The sequence below is a fragment of the Sceloporus occidentalis genome, unplaced genomic scaffold, assembly GCF_023333645.1.
Source record: "Sceloporus occidentalis isolate IW3139 unplaced genomic scaffold, rSceOcc1.0.p SCAF_6, whole genome shotgun sequence".
Lineage (NCBI taxonomy): Eukaryota > Metazoa > Chordata > Lepidosauria > Squamata > Phrynosomatidae > Sceloporus > Sceloporus occidentalis.
In genome coordinates this window covers 8,956,566-8,975,594 of record NW_028316986.1, presented here as the reverse complement: position 1 = coordinate 8,975,594, position 19,029 = coordinate 8,956,566, and positions in this window count along the sequence as shown.

Sequence of the window (19,029 nt, the reverse complement as noted above, 5' to 3'; positions counted from 1 at the left end):
GACAAAGAAAATCCAGCAAATGCTTCGCTCAGCAAAGGACCAGAGAGACCCTCTCACAGCCGCAGGAGTTCACCGCATACCATGCAGCTGTGGACAAGTCTACGTAGGGACTACCAAACGCAGTGTGCAAACAAGAATCAAGGAACACGAGAGACACTGCAGACTGGGTCAGCCAGAAAAATCAGCAGTAGCAGAACATGCCACAAACCATCCTGGGCACAAAATACTGTTTGAAAATACTGAAATTCTGGACCATGCCAACAACTACCATGTGAGGATGCACAGAGAAGCCACTGAAATCCACAAATACCTGGACAATTTCAACAGGAAAGAGGAAACCCTTAAAGTAAACAAGGTTTGGCTACCAGTCCTGAAAGATAGCAAGATAAAGACAAATGCAAATGAGAAATCTCCCAGGGTTAGGGGTTTCCCAGCAGACAATGAGCACTAATCAAGCAGACATTAGTCCTCTTGTGCAGACCCTCACACCCTGAGGACTGCCATTAGCAACCAACAATACACATGCAAATCACTCCTGCCTTTCCAGATCACACAATATATATAGCCAAGTCCTTTCCAGACAAACATTCTCTGAAAATGCTAGCCACAGATGCTGGTGAAACGTCAGAAAGAAACTCTGATAGAACATGGCCACATAGCCCGAAAAATCCACAAAAAGCTATGGATGCCAGCCATGAAAGCTTTCGACTTTACATTATTTATTTATTTATTTATTTGCTTACATTATCTTTATTGAGATTCATTTACAGTTTTAGAACATATACATATTTCATTTCTTTTTCTTAATACATATAGGATAACTTACTAGGGCTTACGTAACAACGACATAATATTTATTTATTTATTTATTTATTTATTTATTTATTTATTTCCCCACTGTGCCACATCCCATCTCTTCAGCATTTTAAAGGGATGCAGGTGAATGCCACAGCCTGTTTCTGCCCAAATGCAGATGTTTGAGGAGCAGCATTGTCACTCACCGCTTAGGGTGTCAGTGTAGTCTGATCACCCTGCAGCCCTCTTGTGATGTCACTGGGATAAGCTACATGTTTTGTTCGTTGAAGAAAAGTGTAAAAAGACCCTGGTTATTTTACAAAATGCCAATGTTTTGTTTGGCTTCAGAATTATATTTATGGCTTTGAGTGACTGAATACTTTTACCATTTCTATTTGAAGGGAGACCCAGAAGCTATGGAAGGTCTTTTAATCGGAGATATCTACCTACAAATCCCTTAGTGCCCATCAACATTCAAAGTAAGGAGTGGACATGTAGACGCAAACCAGTCTTTTCACATTATGATTATATGGCTTCAGTAACAGTCTCTGGTCCTGTGCTGAAGTTCACTGATGTAGGAGGTCAGGTTAAATCTGTCATATTTATTTATCCCTTTATAAATGATGATATTGTTTTGGATTAATTGGCAATACGTCAAAGCATGTAAGATGTGAGCTCACTGAAGCACAATTAGCAAGCACTTTCAGTTTCTGTATATAGGCAACAGATATCAACTTCTTCTACAGTTGTCAATTGAATTGGAATATGTCCATCATTTTTTATGTTAAAATAACCTTTATTCAGTGTTGAAAAACAACAAAAACACAAAAAACCACAATACACAGATAAACAGAGATATGATAGCCCTGTTTAAACATTTGAAGGGATGTCATATTGAGGAGGGAGCAAGCTTGTTTTCTGCTTTGGACTGGATGGCCCTTGTAGTCTCTTCCAACTCTCTGATGCTATGATTCTGGGATTCCTGATGCTTAGTAAACATGTTGTGTGATAACATGCTTTCTGTTTTTGGACAAAACGTATGTGCAAATTTTGTGCTGAATATGTCCTTAACTGTGAAGATTCTCATCAGTCAAGACTGACCTTGTCAGAATTTCCTGGTGCTTAGTAAATGTGTTGTGTGACCACTGTTTGAATATGGTCACATATTTGCAAAATTTCTTTCTGTTATCTAATCTGAAGAGAAGAATTCTTTTATTATCATTTCTGTTTAAAGGGGAAGTGCATGGAGTTCATCATGAAAATGAAAGAATTCGAAAGCCAGATCCACTTTTTCTTAAACAACGTAATATCATGCCTCTAGGTAAGAAAAGCTCTACCCAGATGCAAGTGTTTCATATTGTGAATATATGAATCTAAACAACCCTGCCCTCCTCCTTGAATTGGCTGCAGTTGGAAACTGTAAATCTTCTGCTACAACTAAATAAATTATCAAATTCCTATATTCTAATTCTTTTCTCATTCTCTAGATTTGTCATAAGTAATAAATCTAATTCAAAGCTCAGGGTTACCTTATATCCTAGAAGCTTTTGTATCCGCTGAGTAATTTTACATTTTTTACATTTCCACTACATGCGGAAGAAGGAGCCTATGTGCTTTTTACACTTCCGCATGTACACTTTCTGCATCTAATCTGAAGAGAAGAATTCTTTTATTATCATTTCTGTTTAAAGGGAAAGTGCATGGATCTCATCATGGAACTGAAAGAATTCGAAAGCCAGATCCACTTTTTCTTAAACAACATAATATCATGCCTCTAGGTAAGAAAAGCTCTACCCAGATGCAAGTTTTTCATATTGTGAATATATGAATCTAAACAACCCTGCTCTCCTCCTTGATTTTGCTGCAGTTGGAAATGTAGATGCAATGTTTACACAATAAACCACAATACACAGACATACACATGAAGATAAAAACACACACACCTGAAAACCACCTTACAATAACTCCCTTTACGCACAACTGTCCTCCCCCTGAAAAATAAAAAAACTTCCTCTTTATCTCTTACTATAACCTATTATTCTACATTTCTACTCTTATCTTCTCATCCATAATACAACACAACTATTTTCATTACTGAAAGTTTGCATTGTAATCCTAAAAGGAATGACTTCTACTTACACCTCAGATCCTATCATGCTAGTATCTCTCTTCTTTGATTTATAAATTTTTATAAAATCTTTCTACATTTTTTTTGAAAGACTCTATTGAATTTCCTTTTACCCAATTCATTAATTTATCTAAATACAGGGTCCATTACATTCCCCAAATCAGTCTTCTAATGTCTTACAAAGACCAATCTTGTGAGACAATCTTGTGCTGCAACTAAATAAATTATCAACTTTCTATATTCTAATTCTTTTCTCATCTTCTAGATTTGTCATAATTAATAAATCTAATTCAGATCACAGGGTTAGCTTATATCCTAGAGTAATTTTAAACCAATATCGTGTGTGTGTGTGTGTGTGTGTGTGTGTATATTTCCCACTACATGTGGAAGAAAGAGCCTATGTGCTTTTTACACCTCTAACAGGTGTTCCTTATGTTTTTATACATTTTAGCCAATTTATCCGGAGTCATATACCATCTAAACATCATTTTATAAAAATTCTCTTTAAGATTGTATAGGAGCAGGTAAATTTTAAACCATGAATCCAGTTGTCTTCCCATTGATTCAGCATTGTCCTTCTCTGGGATTCCTGATGCTTAGTAAACATGTTGTGTGATCACATGCTTTCTGTTTTTGGACAAAATGTATGTGCAGATTTTGTGCTGAATATGTCCTTAACTGTGAAGATTCTCATCAGTCAAGACTGACCTTGTCAGAATTTCCTGGTACTTGGTAAATGTGTTGTGTGACCACTGTTTGAATATGGTCACATATTTGTAAAATTTCTTTCTGTATCTAATCTGAAGAGAAGAATCTAATCTGAAGAGAAGAATACCCAAATCCCCCCCGGGGGTGGAGGACCTATTAAGATGGTCCAGCCTCGAAGGCTGATGGAACCCAAAAGGTTCGAAGAAGCCTTAGAGGGGTTTATGGTTGGATCTGACGGTGATTCTGTTGATGCCCTGACCAACATCTGGGATAATAACCTGTCCAGGGCTGTACACAGTATCACTCCCAAGCGTCCTTTCCGGCCCGCTTCTAATAAGAAACCATGGTATACTGTAGATCTCCGGGAAATGAAGCGGGCCGTGCAACGACTAGAGCGCAGCTGGCGGAGACACCAGCATTTTTCCGACAAGACACTCCATAGGCTCTTTTGAAGTCCTATGGAGTGGCAATAGGTGCAGCAAAAAATTCTTTCTATGCTGCACGTATTGCGTCTGCAGAGTCACGTCCAGCAGAACTGTTCAGGGTGGTGAGGGAATTGACTCAGCTTCCTCCCACTCTGAACCCTATTCTAGAACCAACTAAGGCCTGCTGTGACAAATTTAACAACTCCTTCACAGATAAAATCTCTCGGATAAGGGCTGATCTCGACGCTGGCATTTCAACAGAAACAACAGCAGAGGTGTCTAGAGCTTCTGCGGACTCTATTAAACTGGATCACTTTGAGTTTGTTCATACCGATGAAGTGGACAAGCTTCTTGGAAGTTTTAGGAGGATGACGTGCTCTCTCGATCCCTGTCCTTCTTGGCTGACCGCCCAGGGTGGTGATGCTGTAACATCTTTATTGTAACGTATAATTAATGCATCATTCAGGGAGGGAAAATTTCCATCTAGCTTAAAATTAGCAACAGTCAAACCGTTGCTCAAGAAACCCTCCCTGGACCCCCTGGTAAGAAATAACTACAAACCAGTCTCATTATTGCCGTTTTTAGGTAAGGTAATCGAGAGAGTGGTCGCCTTCCAACTCCAAGCAGTTTTGGATGAAACTGATTATCTGGACCCATTTCAAACTGGCTTCTGAGTGGGATACGGAGCTGAGACTGACATGGTCGCCTTAGTCGATGATCTCCATCTGGGCATCGACCGGGGAAGTGTGACCTTGTTGGTGCTCTTGGACATCTCAGCGGCTTTCGATACCATTGACCACGGTATCCTTCTGGAACGCCTGAGGGAGCTGGGCATCAGGGGCACTGCGCTCCAGTGGTTCCATTCCTACCTCTCGGGCAGATTCCAGATGGTGCAGTTGGGGGACACTTGCTCCTCTAAGAGGGAACTGACATCTGGTGACCCTCAGGGAGCTATTCTGTCCCCCACTTTGTTTAACATTTACATGAAACCGCTGGGAGAGATCATCCGGAGACACGAGGCGCGATGTTATCAGTATGCTGATGACACCCAAAGATGCTTCTCTGTGTCTCTGACTGATGCAGTGTCTAAGGATGGCGTCTCTCCTCTGAATGCCTGCCTGGAGTCGGTAATGGGCTGGATGAGGGAAAACAAACTCAGTCTGAATCCAGAGAAAATGGACGAACTTGTGATAGGTTCCCCAGACCCAGGGAAGGAAATTTATCCACCTGTCCTCAGTGGTGTCACACTTACCCTGGAGGATGAAGTTCACAGATTAGGAGTACTTCTGGATTCATCTCTGCAGTTGACATCTCAAGTAGATGTGAAGGTCAGAAGTGCTTGCTATCAACTTCGGTTGATATGCCAACTGCGACCCTACCTGGGCCAAAGGGATCTTGAAACTGTGGTACACGCTCTGGTAACCTCTCGCTTAGATTTCTGTAATGCACTCTACATGGGGCTACCCTTGTACCAAGTCCGGAAGCTTCAGTTGGTACAAAACATGGCAGCCAGATTGGTCACTGGTGCATCTAGGTTCGACCATATAACTTTTGAAAGATCTTCACTGGCTGCCCATTCACTTCCGAGCACAATACAAGGTGTTGGTTATTACCTATAAAGCCCTACATGGCTTGGGTCCGAGTTACTAGACGGACCGCATCTCCCCATATAATCCGCCCCGCACACTTAGAACTTCTGGGAAGAACCTCTTGGAAACACTATCTTCCAAATATGTCCCCACATCCTGGATGGCTTTTTCAATAGCAGCACCACAGATTTGGAATAGTCTTCCCGAGGAGCTCCGTCTTATGACCCCCCTGGAAACATTTAAAAAGAAACTTAAATCCTTTCTCTTTTGTCAAGCCTTCCCCCCTGAAGAATAATGTTTTTGTATCCTTAATGTCATTGATTCTCTGCCTTACCCTGGATATGTGTGTTGAATTAACTGTGTACAGAGTTTTATATTAATGGAATTTTATTTATATTTTTATGAGATTGTTGTTATGCTTTTATTAGTCTGTAACCCTGCTTCGATCCTATGGGAGAGGCGAGGAAACATAAATAAAATCTATTATTATTATTATTATTATTATTATTATTATTATTATTTCTGTTTAAAGGTAAAGTGCATGGAACTCATCATGGAAATGAAATAATTCGAAAGCCAGAGCCACTTTTTCTTAAACAACGTAATATCATGCCTCTAGGTAAGAAAAGCTCGACCCAGATGCAAGTGTTTCATATTGTGAATATATGAATCTAAACAACCCTGCCCTCCTCCTTGATTTGGCTGCAGTTGGAAATTGTAAATCTTCTGCTACAACTAAATAAATTATCAAATTCCTATATTCTAATTCTTTTCTCATCCTCTAGATTTGTCATAATTAATAAATCTAATTCAGAGCTCAAGGTTATCTTATATCCTAGAAGCTTTTGTATCCGCTGAGTAATTTTACATTTTTTACATTTCCACTACATGCGGAAGAAGGAGCCTATGTGCTTTTTACACTTCCGCATGTACACTTTCTGCATCTAATCTGAAGAGAAGAATTCTTTTGTTATCATTTCTGTTTGAAGGGAAAGTGCATGGATCTCATCATGGAACTGAAAGAATTCGAAAGCCAGATCCACTTTTTCCTAAACAACATTCTCAACCTATCATGACTCTAGGTAAGAAATGCTCTACCCAGATGTTTTTCATATCATGAATATATGGATCTAAACAACCCTGCCCTCCTCCTTGATTTGTCTGCAGTTGGAAATGCAGATGCAATATTTAGATTCCTTCAGTGAGCCTGAAAAATGTGATTGACTGAAGGATTTCTGGGTCAGATGCACAAAGTGCAACAAGTTTTAACTACTGGGAAGCCAAATCAGAGAATGTGTAGGTGGTTTTCTGAAGCCCTCTGGTGTGCAGGGATGGACACACTTGAGGATTTTTTTCACAATGAAAATTGACAGATAGGTTGGTTTTTTCCCTCTCTTTGGGATGTAATTGCCAGGTTTCTTCTTGAAAGAAGGAAAGAGCCAGTGAATTAATAGGATTTACCTGTCTTGACTCACCTCCCATTAATGAATATTTCTCTGTTTTAGGGTTTGCCTACACAATTAAAATACTCCTCATTCCTGTTGGATCCCATTGTGGGAGCAAGGAGGGATATAAATCCTTGAAATAATAATAATAATAATAATAATAATAATAAGAAGAATGTGATCTGGCCACATGTGATTTGCAGGAGTTTGAGCTTTTTGTGCCCCTCTGATATACTCCTTAAACTCTGCAGAAAAAGGCTTAGCTTTTTGTACCAGAGAATCAGTGGAAATCCACAGAAATGTACATTATTGCATCTGTGGCCTTCTGTCCATGCATTTCTGGCAGTAGTAGGGTGAATAGATGTGACTAGATGTGAATTTGTGCAAGGAAAGGAAGACAATTAACCATCTATGCAGTTGCACAATCCACTTACATGTATAGGCAGATTAGTCACCGGAAAAGCTAGAGGTAACCATATAACACCAATCCTAAAATCTCTTCACTGGCTGCCCATTAGTTTTCAGGCATGGTACAAGGTGTTGGTGATGACCTTTAAAGCCCTTCATGGCCTGGGCCCAGCCTCCTTGCAGGATCGCCTTCTTCCATATAATCCACCCTGCACACTAAGGTCTTATGGGAAGAATTTACTGCAGCTACCTAAGACTAGGTTGGCTGCGGTTCCCCAGAGGGCCTTTTCATCTGCCGCTCCCAAAATATGGAATGGCCTGTCGGAAGAGATCCAACATGTTACCAATGTTGATGGCTTTAAATAAGCTATCAAGACGGATATCTTCCAACAGGCCTTCCCTGAATAATTCGCTCGGTCATCCCACTGATATTGATATAGACCATTGATATAGACCATTCATAGATTATCCTAAGATGCCCGTTGTCCTGTCTCACAGTGTTTTAAGGATGTAAAATCATATTTTATAATTGTTATGTAGGAATTATTGTGATTATTGTCATATTGCCTGGGGAGGGAGAGAATAGTGGGACCATTTTTATATTGTATGTATTTTATCATTGTTGTAAGCCACATTGATCCCTTGAAGAGGCAGGATATAAATAAATTATGATGATGATGGATGATGATGATGATGATGATGTATTTAGCCCATGGTTGGTGCCAGCTAACAGGATTATAACCAATGTTGTTTTTTTCTTTCTTTTTGCATAAAGTATCCCCAGGGCTTGACACATTTTCAGAAAAGAGATGTCACGGCACCTGCAAGGCAAAATGTACATATGGTGAATATGTGGATCAAAACATAGCTTGTGATGTTGCAGGACTTATGTATTGTTGTCGACAGAGAGGTGGAGGTAATATCCCCATGTCTTTTTTATCTTTTTATCAGTTGGGACAAGATTAATTGATTGGGGAAAGAAATATCTGGGTAAGATGTATGAGAGGGAAAATTATCTGTTGGCTGTGAAACTTTGTGTGTTATAATGCGGAGTTTGAGGGATCTTTTTAATTTTATTTCTTTTGATCTTGAAAGGAGCCTGGATTGGTTGGTTATCCCTTCATTTTCTAGTTTTTTTGTTCAGCTGATTTATCAAAGGATTTGGGTCTTCATCTCTAGACAGACAGGTTTTGAAGTCTTTTTTTGGCATCATGTTAACAGCTGTCCAGTGTAGAGATAAAGTCAACTTTCATTTGTGAGCAGGGCTGCATCTGCACTGCAGAAATGCCAGGTCAATACATGGAAATACAGGCTTGATCCTTTGGAAAGAAGACATGCATTACAGAGACCTAGGCTGCAGCTGAGATTTGTAGTTTTGTGAGACATTTCAGCTTCTCTGTCAGAGAGTGCTGGTTCCAAATCAAACTACAAATCCCAGAATTCCATAGGGCAGAACCATGTTAGTTAAAGTTGTGTGATACTGCATTATTTCTGCAGTGCAGATTTAGCCCTTTGCTACTTTTGCATTAGCTTGACACTTTGAGTTTGGGAAAAGATGTGATGGTGAATATGGACCAAAATAATGAATTTTCCTCTGTTCCTACCCTGCTTGTAGAGTTATCATAGCTATGGAGGGGGTGGGCAGGTGGGTCACTTTTAATAGATTTTCTTTCCTTCTGCACTGTATCGTCCATCTTTCAACAGCCTCTTCCTGGCCCTCTTTTAAACCCATTTGTTGTTGTTACCCACCCTCAAGTCAATTTTGACTTGTGGTGACCCTCTAGATGAGACATCTCCAAGACTCCCTTTCCTCCATGCCCTGCTCAGTTCCTACAAATTAATACCTGTGACATCCATACATATTAATAAAATAAAATAAAATGACATAAAGCACTCTTTCTGTACAGCAGGCCATGGCTTATGCCATCCCCACTCCTCTTTTAGTTAAAGGAAAATGTAGTTGCTTGTTGTTGCTGAATAAGAATGTTGATGGTTGTTGATGTTCACTTCTTATATGGAGATAATGTTTCTTTTATGACAGGGATCCGGCACTACAACTACCCAATGGAAGGAACCTGTCTGGGTAGATGCAAGACAAGATGCTCATACGATGAATATGTGGGTTCACGGGAAAAGTGCTATAATCCTTACTCTGTTTACTGCTGTAAAAGGAGGAGAGGTAACATTTCTTCCTGTTTACTTTAACTTTCACAACAAGGCATACCAGAGGTGAGAATGTCTATGGAGCCTGAGACAGAAGAGAATGAGTGAAGTCCACAAAATTGCAGGAAGAATTATAAACACAAACTGGGTGCCTCTGCACTGGACAAATAATGCATTTGGGTACCACGTTAACTGCAGTGGATGAAGACTGTGTATTCCTTGAATTTGTAGTTTGGTGGGGCACCCACATATCCTAGAATTCGATAGCACTGAGCCACAACAATTAAAGTAGCATCAAACCACAATATTTCAGTAGTGCAGATGCAACCTTCATCAAAGAAAGACAGAAAGAAGTTATTTCAAAAAAATCTTTTGAATACGCCTGGTTAGATTGGGGTGGCCACCTGTGGGAAGCTAGGGAGCACATTAGACCCCAAGGAGAAGTCACTTCCTATTTACATCTTTTTTTTTTTTAAAAAAAGTTCTCTCTTGGCCTAAAGTAGCCAGAGTTTCTACTCCAATTGCACAAAACATGTTCTATACCTCCTGGAGGCCATTTGAGGGCATCTGGGAATCATGAAAAGACATGACTCAAGAGTAAAGACAGTGATGCTTGCCAAGGTAGAAGCTGGTAGGAAAATTGGAAGACCACATTCCAGATGGAGAGACTCAACCAAGGAAGCCATGACCCATAGGCTGAGAGGGTTGTTGATAAGAGCATGACTTGGAGGACTTTCATTCATGGAGTCGCCGTAGGTCAAAGTTAACTTGAGACTAGTTAACTAGTCTCAACAAATGTATAGCGATCATGGTCTTGACTTCTAGTTTCCAAACGCTTAACATTTATGAGTGAATGTTTGTTGTTGCATGCATTTTTTTAACTTCTGTGATTTGTTCATATGCGTAACTTTGTCCTTGCTGTTTCCTTCTTAGTTCCAATCCCACATGGTTATTTTCATAAAAGTTATCCAGTTCCCTTCAGGACTCCAGGTAAGAAATCCCAGGATTTAATGGAAGGCAATGAGAAATTTGTAATGGACTTTTTCTAATAATAATTGGGGCCTTGTCTGCATTGGCTGATAGATAGATAGATAGCAACAGACAAGAAATAAAGATTCTGGTTACGACTTCTTAGACCCTGTGTGCTTGGGCCAGGATACTTAACATTTATGTTATGGGTGTTTTATGCCAATCTGAACATACTTGACATCATCTAGATTTTTTGCACCAGAACCGGGATTTCATAATCTGAACAGGACACCACCAGGGCAGGGGGAAATGGACTTTTTGGTCACTGCAGATAAGTCTTTCGTTCCATGTGTTCAGTGTTTGATATTTAGGAGTGAATGTTTGGGGTTGTGTGCTTTTTAGTTCCAGTGTCAAAAGTGCATTTTTTCAAAATATCTTCATATATCTTCATCGCTCCAGTAAAGAAATACTGGAGCAGATGAAAGCCAAGGTTTTAAGACAATGCAATGGACAGATTTTCTTCATTGATGAAATGGGCAAAGAAGAGGATCGGTTTTTCTGTTTCAAGGTGTTGAGACACTGAACCTTTTCATCATTTCTGTTTAAAGGGAATAGGTATAGACCTGATGATGACTTCTTCCTTGCCAATCCACGTTCCCATTCCCATTCTCCACACACACATTCAACTCCCATTGAATCGTTAGGTAAGAAATGCTGGGGTATATGCAATGCAAATACACAAACAATGTTCATTATATGGTAAGTTCTGATCATTCTCATTACCTAGATTACCACACTACAATCTTATAGTGCTGCTACTGCACTTTGACTGCTCTGGCTGCCGCCTTGCATTCTGGGATTTGCAGTTTAAGGAGGGGCATTTAGAATTCTCAGCTAAAAAGCTCTTAGGCCTTACTGAACTACAAGCCTCAGAATACAACAGGAGGCAGCCAGAGCAGTAAAAGTGGAATAGCAACTCTATAAGAGTGTATTGCGGTAATGTGGGAAGTCTCCTGCTCATTAATGAGAAACGTGTAATGAACTCCTTTTCACAATAACTGAAGTATTATTAGGTTACATTACAATGGTAACATAAAGGGGCATAATTCTTTTTTTTTTGATGGAACTATAGTAGCAGTTTCATACTGTTACATTTACAATACAGATGACATGTTTTGCACTGCAGGCTGGTATCTTGGGGTATAAATATTGTTTTTTTTAACTGTTAAGAAAAAAAGTAACAATTCAGTTGCTTTTGACTTTAAGGTAATTAAAACTTTATTTTGACAATTATAACAGCAACTTTAGGGATTTTGGAGCTGTCATGCTAATGATAAATTTTTAAAATAAATTCCCAAACACTGTTGTGCCTATGAAAAGGGCAAATATTCTTCATATTTGTCATTTGCTAGAATAATGAGATGATGTTCTGTAAGAAATGATGTTCTCAGTAAGAAATAATGGTTGAGAAGGAAAAGAATCCCATTTTGGGAGAAAGGCAGGGTACAAATCCACTAAATAAATAAAAATAATTAGATAAGTAAACAAAAAAATATTTGAACACAACGATTCTGTTTTTGCTAAAGATTTCTCCAAAGTCAGACCAGGGAGATGTCAATGTAAAAGTATTTGTTCATTTGATGATGACGATGTCCTGCTAATGATTTTCTCTACTATTGTAAAATTATAGGTGAAATTTCTATGCTTTATGTTGCAGATGAACATGGGGGGAACTGATGAGAGGGGGGATGTAAAATAAAATGCATTGGGGTGCTGTACACATGGGTTAAAAGACCCGTGTTCTCCCTGGCTTGGAGCCATATTGTTTAGACCAGTGGTTCCCAACCTGTGGGTCGGGACCCCTTTGCGGGTCGAATGACCCTTTCATGGGGGCCGAAAACACCAATTTAATTACAGTTATAAAATAGCAACAAAAATAATTTCATGGGTTTGGGTCACCACAACATGAGGAACTGTATTAAAGGGTCACGGCATTAGGAAGGTTGGGAACCACTGGTTTAGACAATGCAGCCCAACAGCCCTGGGCCAATATGGGGCACACTGGACACTGATATGGAAGATTCGGCCCAACCCCAACCCAATCTAGTCTAAAGATACAGTCTGTTCATAGCAGAATTTCCCAGAAACTCTAATGTGATAGCCAGTAGACTGGATGGCTGTGTGCCGCTTTACATGCCATTGCTGCTGCTGTTCTCCTTACAGACCCCAGCCACAGCCTATGACATTGGAAGGGGTGCCTGGCCACACGGGTGAAGTTGGGCACACCTGTTCTATTCTTACAGACCATGCCAGGGGCCTCCACAGAGAACAGCAACATGTGAGGTGTTGATGGCTGCATGGCGTGTTGGCAAGAGGGCAGGTGAACACTCACCTGTAGGTATTGCCAGCCCAGATAAGTGCCAGGGATGGAATGGGCTGGGTCTGTGTGCTGTTGACCCATGGTATCCTGCCCATATGTTCAGTGCCTGGATATGATAAGATGCAACTACCTTGAAGCTAAATGAGAGAATCAATGAGTAACTGAAGAAGCTTTAGAATTTTAGATAAGTTGGTGGTGTTACTGGGATTGGTGTCACCCAGTGTGGTAACTCACGCTGTCACCCCCCATTGATCTCCTTCCATTCCACACCATAAAGGTAAAGGTAGTACTCTGACCTGAATGTTTAGTCATAACCTACTGTAGGGAGCGGTACTCATCTCTGTTACTAAGCTGAAGAGCCAGCATTGTCCTCATCCAAATCCGGTGGTCATGTGGCCAGCATTACACAGAACGCTATTACCGAATGCATGCATGAAAACATGCAAATGTAAGTAGATAGGTACCACTTCAGTGGGAACACTGAAGTGGTACCTATCTGTCTACTTGCATTTGCAAGCTTTCAAACTTCTAGGTTGGCAGAAGTTGGGACTAGTGACAGGAGCTCACCCCATTGTGCAGCTTTCGGGCCTTGAACTGCCAACCTTTTGATCTTCTGGTTATCAGAATTGGCATCTTAACCACTAAGCCATCACACCATACCTTACAGAATCCATAATAATGCTTTTTGTATTAATGTTACTCATAAATCCTAATTCTCATATATCACTGAATGTAATGGAAACAGTTGTGATATAAACAACTAGCAAAATTAAAATTAAATCTTTAAATTACAGTATCATGATCACAGCTTAAATGTTTTTACAAACATATAGTTTCATGTGGTTAAAATGAAAATTTGGTAAAAAGTGATGTTTTTTTTAAAAAAATTAAAACATTTCAATTAATTTTATTTATTTTTTTAATTTTATTTTTTTTTATTTAAAATTTAAAATTTTATTGTTTTAAAAGAACCTGGGAAATCTCCTTTCTTTTCCCACTAAGCCTCAACCCACTGACCCCATTTATACAGAATTTTGAAGGGAAATTGACTCCCTTTCCCACTTTCTCTTACATCTCCTCACTTCTTTCATTTCTCCTCCTTCCTTCATTTAGCTAGTGAAATTTTTTTACAAGACAACTTCCCAAACTTTGTTGTGCCTGGCAAAGGGGAAAATGTGCTTATTTGTTACTTGCTAGAGTCATAAGATGATGTTCTGGTGGATTTCTCAGTAGGACATGTGGGAAGATAAGGAAAGATGGATATTTGACCACAATTATTTTGTTTTTTATTAAAGATTTCCCCAAAGCTAGACGAATGAGATGCCGATGCAAAATTACATGTTCGGATAGTGAATATATGGAAGCAATGTGCCCTTATAGTGGATTTTTCTACTGTTGTAAATACAGAGGTATAATTTATATGATTTATGTTGCAGAAGAACATGGGAGGAATTGATGAGGGTGGGGACTGTAAAATAAAATAAAATAAAATAAAATAAAATAAAATGCACTTGGGCGCTGTACATATGGGTCAAAAGGCCTGTGTATGGCTTAGTGCCATACTCTGTAGAGGATGCATCCCAAAAGCCCCATACCAGGATTGGGCACAGCGGACGCTGATCTGGCAGATCCTGACTGACTCCAACCAGCCAGCCTTTAATCCAGTCTAAAGAACCTAGCTGTTCATAGTGGAATTTCCCAGAAACTTCAGTGTGACAGCCAGAAGATGGGATGGCTGTGTGCCCCTTTACCTGCCATTGCTGCTTCTGTTCTCCATGCAGGCCCCAGCCACATCCTGTGACATCAGATGGGGTGCCTGTCCATGTGGATGAAGTTCTACTCCTACTGGATGTGAAGTTGAAGGCTTTCATGGCTGGCATCCATAGTTTTTTGTGGGTTTTTTTGGTTATGTGGCCATGTTCTAGAAGAATTTATTCCTGACATTTTGCTAGCAGAAAATGATCACCAATTAGCAGACACTAATCTTCTTTTGCATATCCTCCCAACCTGATGCCCAGCCATCAACAACAGAACAGTACACAGATTAACATGGGAATCACTCCTCCTTACCCAGGATCACACAGTGTGTGTGTGTGTGTGTGTGTGTGCGCGTGTGCGTGCGCGCGCGCACACACACACACACACACACACACACATATACACCCACTCTCTTCCAGGTCAGCATTCTCTGAAGATGCCAGCCACAGATGCTGGCAAAACGTCAGGAATAAACTCTTCTAGAACATGGCCACACAACCCCCCAAAAACCACAAAAAACTCTTACTGGATGGTTGTGTGCCACTTTACATGTAATTGCTGCTGCTGTTTTCCTTAGAGACCCCATCCAAACCCTATGACATTGGAACGGGTGCCTGGCCACATGGGTGAAGCTGGGCACACTTATTCTATTCATACGGACCATGGCAGGGGCCTTTACAGAGAACAGTAGTGGTGGCAACATGTGAGGTGCAGATTGATGCATGGTGTGGTGATGGGAGGGCAGGTGAACCCCCACCTGTATGTATGCCAGCCCAGATATGTTCCATGGATGGGAACAGGGCCAGATCTATGGGCAGGATACCCTGCTGTTGACCCATATGTTCAGTGTCTGGATTTGTTAAGATACAACTACCTGGAAGCCCAGTGAGAAAACCAATGAGTAATTTGAAGAAGCTTTAGAATTTATTTTGAGAGATAGATCAGTGGTGTCACTAGGGTTGGTGTCACTCAGTGCAGAAACTCATGGTGTCACCCCCGCCCATTGAAGCCTTCCCATTCCACACCATACAGAATCCTTAATAATGTATTGTGTACTAATGTTGCTCACAAATCGGAATACCCATAAATCACTGAACGTAATGGGAATAGTTGTGATATAAACATTATATGTTTATATTACAACATCATTTACACACACCTAGTTTCATGTGGTTAAAGTGAAAATTTAAAGAACATTTTAAAATAATAATTTTTTAATTTTTAAAATTTTTAATTTTTATAAGTTTAATTTTTAAAAAAATTATCTGGGGTCCCTCTTTACTCTTCCTACTGAGCCTCATATCACTCACTCCCATCTTTTCAGAATTTTATAGGGTTGCAGGCGAATGCTACATCCCCATTTCTGCCCAAATGCAGATGTTTGAGGAGCAGCGGTGTCACTCCCCCCCCTTTAGGATGTCACCTAGTGCAGTCTGAACACCCTGCAGTCCTCTTGTGAGGCCACTGGGATAAGTCACATGTTTTGTTCATTGAGGAAAAGTGAAAAAGAAGCCTTGGTATTTTCCAAAATGCCAATTTGTTGTTTGGTTTCAGAATTATATTTATTATTCTGAATGCTTTTACCCTTTCTATTCAAAGGGAAACCTAGAAGCTATGAGGGTGACTTCTATCCGGAGCTGCCATTTTCAGATGGGGAGCCTTCAACTTTCATCGACATTCTACGTAAGGAATGGTTATATAGATGCAAACCGGTCTGTTTGTATAGTGAATATGTGGCTTCAGTAATAGTCTCTGGTCCTGTGCTGAAGTCCACTGATGTAGAAGGTCAGGTTAAATCTGTCATATATATTTTTGCCTTTAAAAAGGAATGACTGACAATATGTCAAAGCATGTAAGATGTGAGCTCATTGAAACACAATTAGCAAGTAGCTTTTTAAACACTTTGAGTTTCTACATATAGGCAACAGATATCAACTTTTTCTACAGTTGTCCATAGCGAGGGAATATGCCCATGATTTTTTTTGTAATTTTTTAATTGTGTGTTCAAAAACAACAAAAACACATATATCTTCAGTATACCAGGCTTTTTTATTTGAAGTGGGCCGGTAAGGACGCTTAGGAGCGATACTGTGTATAGCCCTGGAAAGATCGTTATCCCAGATATTGGTCAGGGCATCAACAGAATCGCTGTCAGATCCAACCATAACCCCCTCTAGGGCTTCTTGGAATCTTTTGGGTTCCATCAGCCTTCGAGGGTGGACCATTCTAATAGGTCCTCCACCCCCGGGGAGGACTTGGGTAATTGCCTTAAGTTGCACCTCGACTAGGAAATGGTCCGTTCATGACAGAGCAGAGGTATTACAAACCTCTGCCCACGGATTATCCCAATCTGTACTAAAGATGACATCAAGCGTATTACCTGCGCAATGCGTCAGACCCAAGACTAATTGGGACAGGCCCATGGCCATCATGGAAGCCATGAACTCCCGAGCTGCACCAGTCAGAACTTGTGAGCCGGCCTCGAAAGGGATGTTGAGGTCCCCCAGGACAAGATAAAGAGCTTTTGAAAAGTATTTTCCCAAACCTTGTACTGGAAAAGGAGGAAAATATGCTTCATATTTGTTATTTGCTAGAGTAGTGAGATGTTGTTCTGGTGGACTTCTCAGTAAAAAATACTGGAAGATAAGAAAAGATGGATATTTGATCACAATTATTTGGTTTTTTGTTAAAGCTTCCCCCAGAGCTAAACGACTGAGATGCCGATGTAAATACACTTGTTCGAAAGATGAATACTTGGGATCCAAAACACCATGCCCTTCTAATGGTTTTCTCTACTGCTGTAAATACAAAGGTACACTTTCTGTGCTTTCTGTTGCAGAAGAACATGGGGTGGGTGGGTTGATAGGGTGGAACTTGCAAAATAAAATACACTGGGATGCTGTACGGATGAGCCAAAAGGCCTGTGATCCCCCTGGTCTGGTGCCAGACAGTTTAGATGGTGCAGCCCAATAGCCCTGGGCCAGGCTCGGCCACACTGGATACTGATGTGCCCTGACCCCAGTCCAGCTGACTCTTATCCCAGTCTATAGAAATTGGCTATTCAAAGTGAAATTTCCCAGAAACTTCACTATGACAGCCAGTAGACTGGATGTGTGCCACTTTACCTGCCACAACTGCAAGTGCCTGACTGCATGGGTGCAGCTGGGCACACTTATTCTATCCTTACAAGCCACAGCAGAGGCCTTCATAGAGAACAGTAGTGGTGGCAATGTGTGAGGTGCATATTGATGCATGGAGCCCTGGTGGCATAGTGATTAAATGCCTGTACTGCAGCCACTCAGTCACAAACTAAAATATCAGCCAGGGGCTCCAGGTCAACTCAGCCTGACATCCTTTCATAGGTCACTGAGTACCCAGCTTGTTGGGGGCAATTAGCTTACACTTTGTAAACTGCTCAGTACATCATTTAGCGGTATAGAAATGTACTTGCTGGTGTAGTCTGAATGCCCTGCAGCCCTGATGTCACTGGGATAAGTCACATGTTCATTGAAGAAAAGTAAAAAAGGAGCCTGGAAGTTTTCCAAAATGCTAATGCTTTGTTTGGTTTCAGAATTATATTTATTTGTTCTGAGATAATGAATGCTTTTACCCTTTCTATTCAAAGGGAGTCCTAGAAACTATGGTAGTGACTTCTATCTGGACCGGCCAGTTACAGGTAGGGAGCCCTCAACTTCCAGCAACATTCAAAGTAAGGAATGGTCATGTAGATGTAAACTAGTATGTTCATATAGGCCTGTTACAGACTGCCAAAATAAAGCTGCTTCAGGTCTCTTTGGAGGTATGCTATTTAAATGATGCATTGGTCCTAAGAGTCCGGAGGTCGCGCCAAAGCCACACTCCATTCCTAAGCACTGGAGTGCAGCTTTGGTGCAGCTTCCAGATTCTTAGGATGCATGCATCATTTAAACAGCATACCTCCAAAGAGACCCGAAGCAGCTTTATTTTGACAGTCTGTAACAGGCCATAGTGAATATGTAACAGTCTCTAGATCTTCAGTAACAGTCTCTGGATCAGTGCTGAAGTCCACTGATGAAGAAGTTCAGGTTAAATCTGTCATATTTATTTTTGCCTTTAAAAATGATGATATTCTTTTGGATTAATTGGTGATACGTGACAGCATGTAAGGTGTGAGCTCATTGATGCACAATTAGCAAAGTTTGGAACACTTTGAGTTTCTATATATAAGTGACAGATAACAGCTTTTTCTACAGTTCCCAGAATCATAGAATCATAGAGCTGG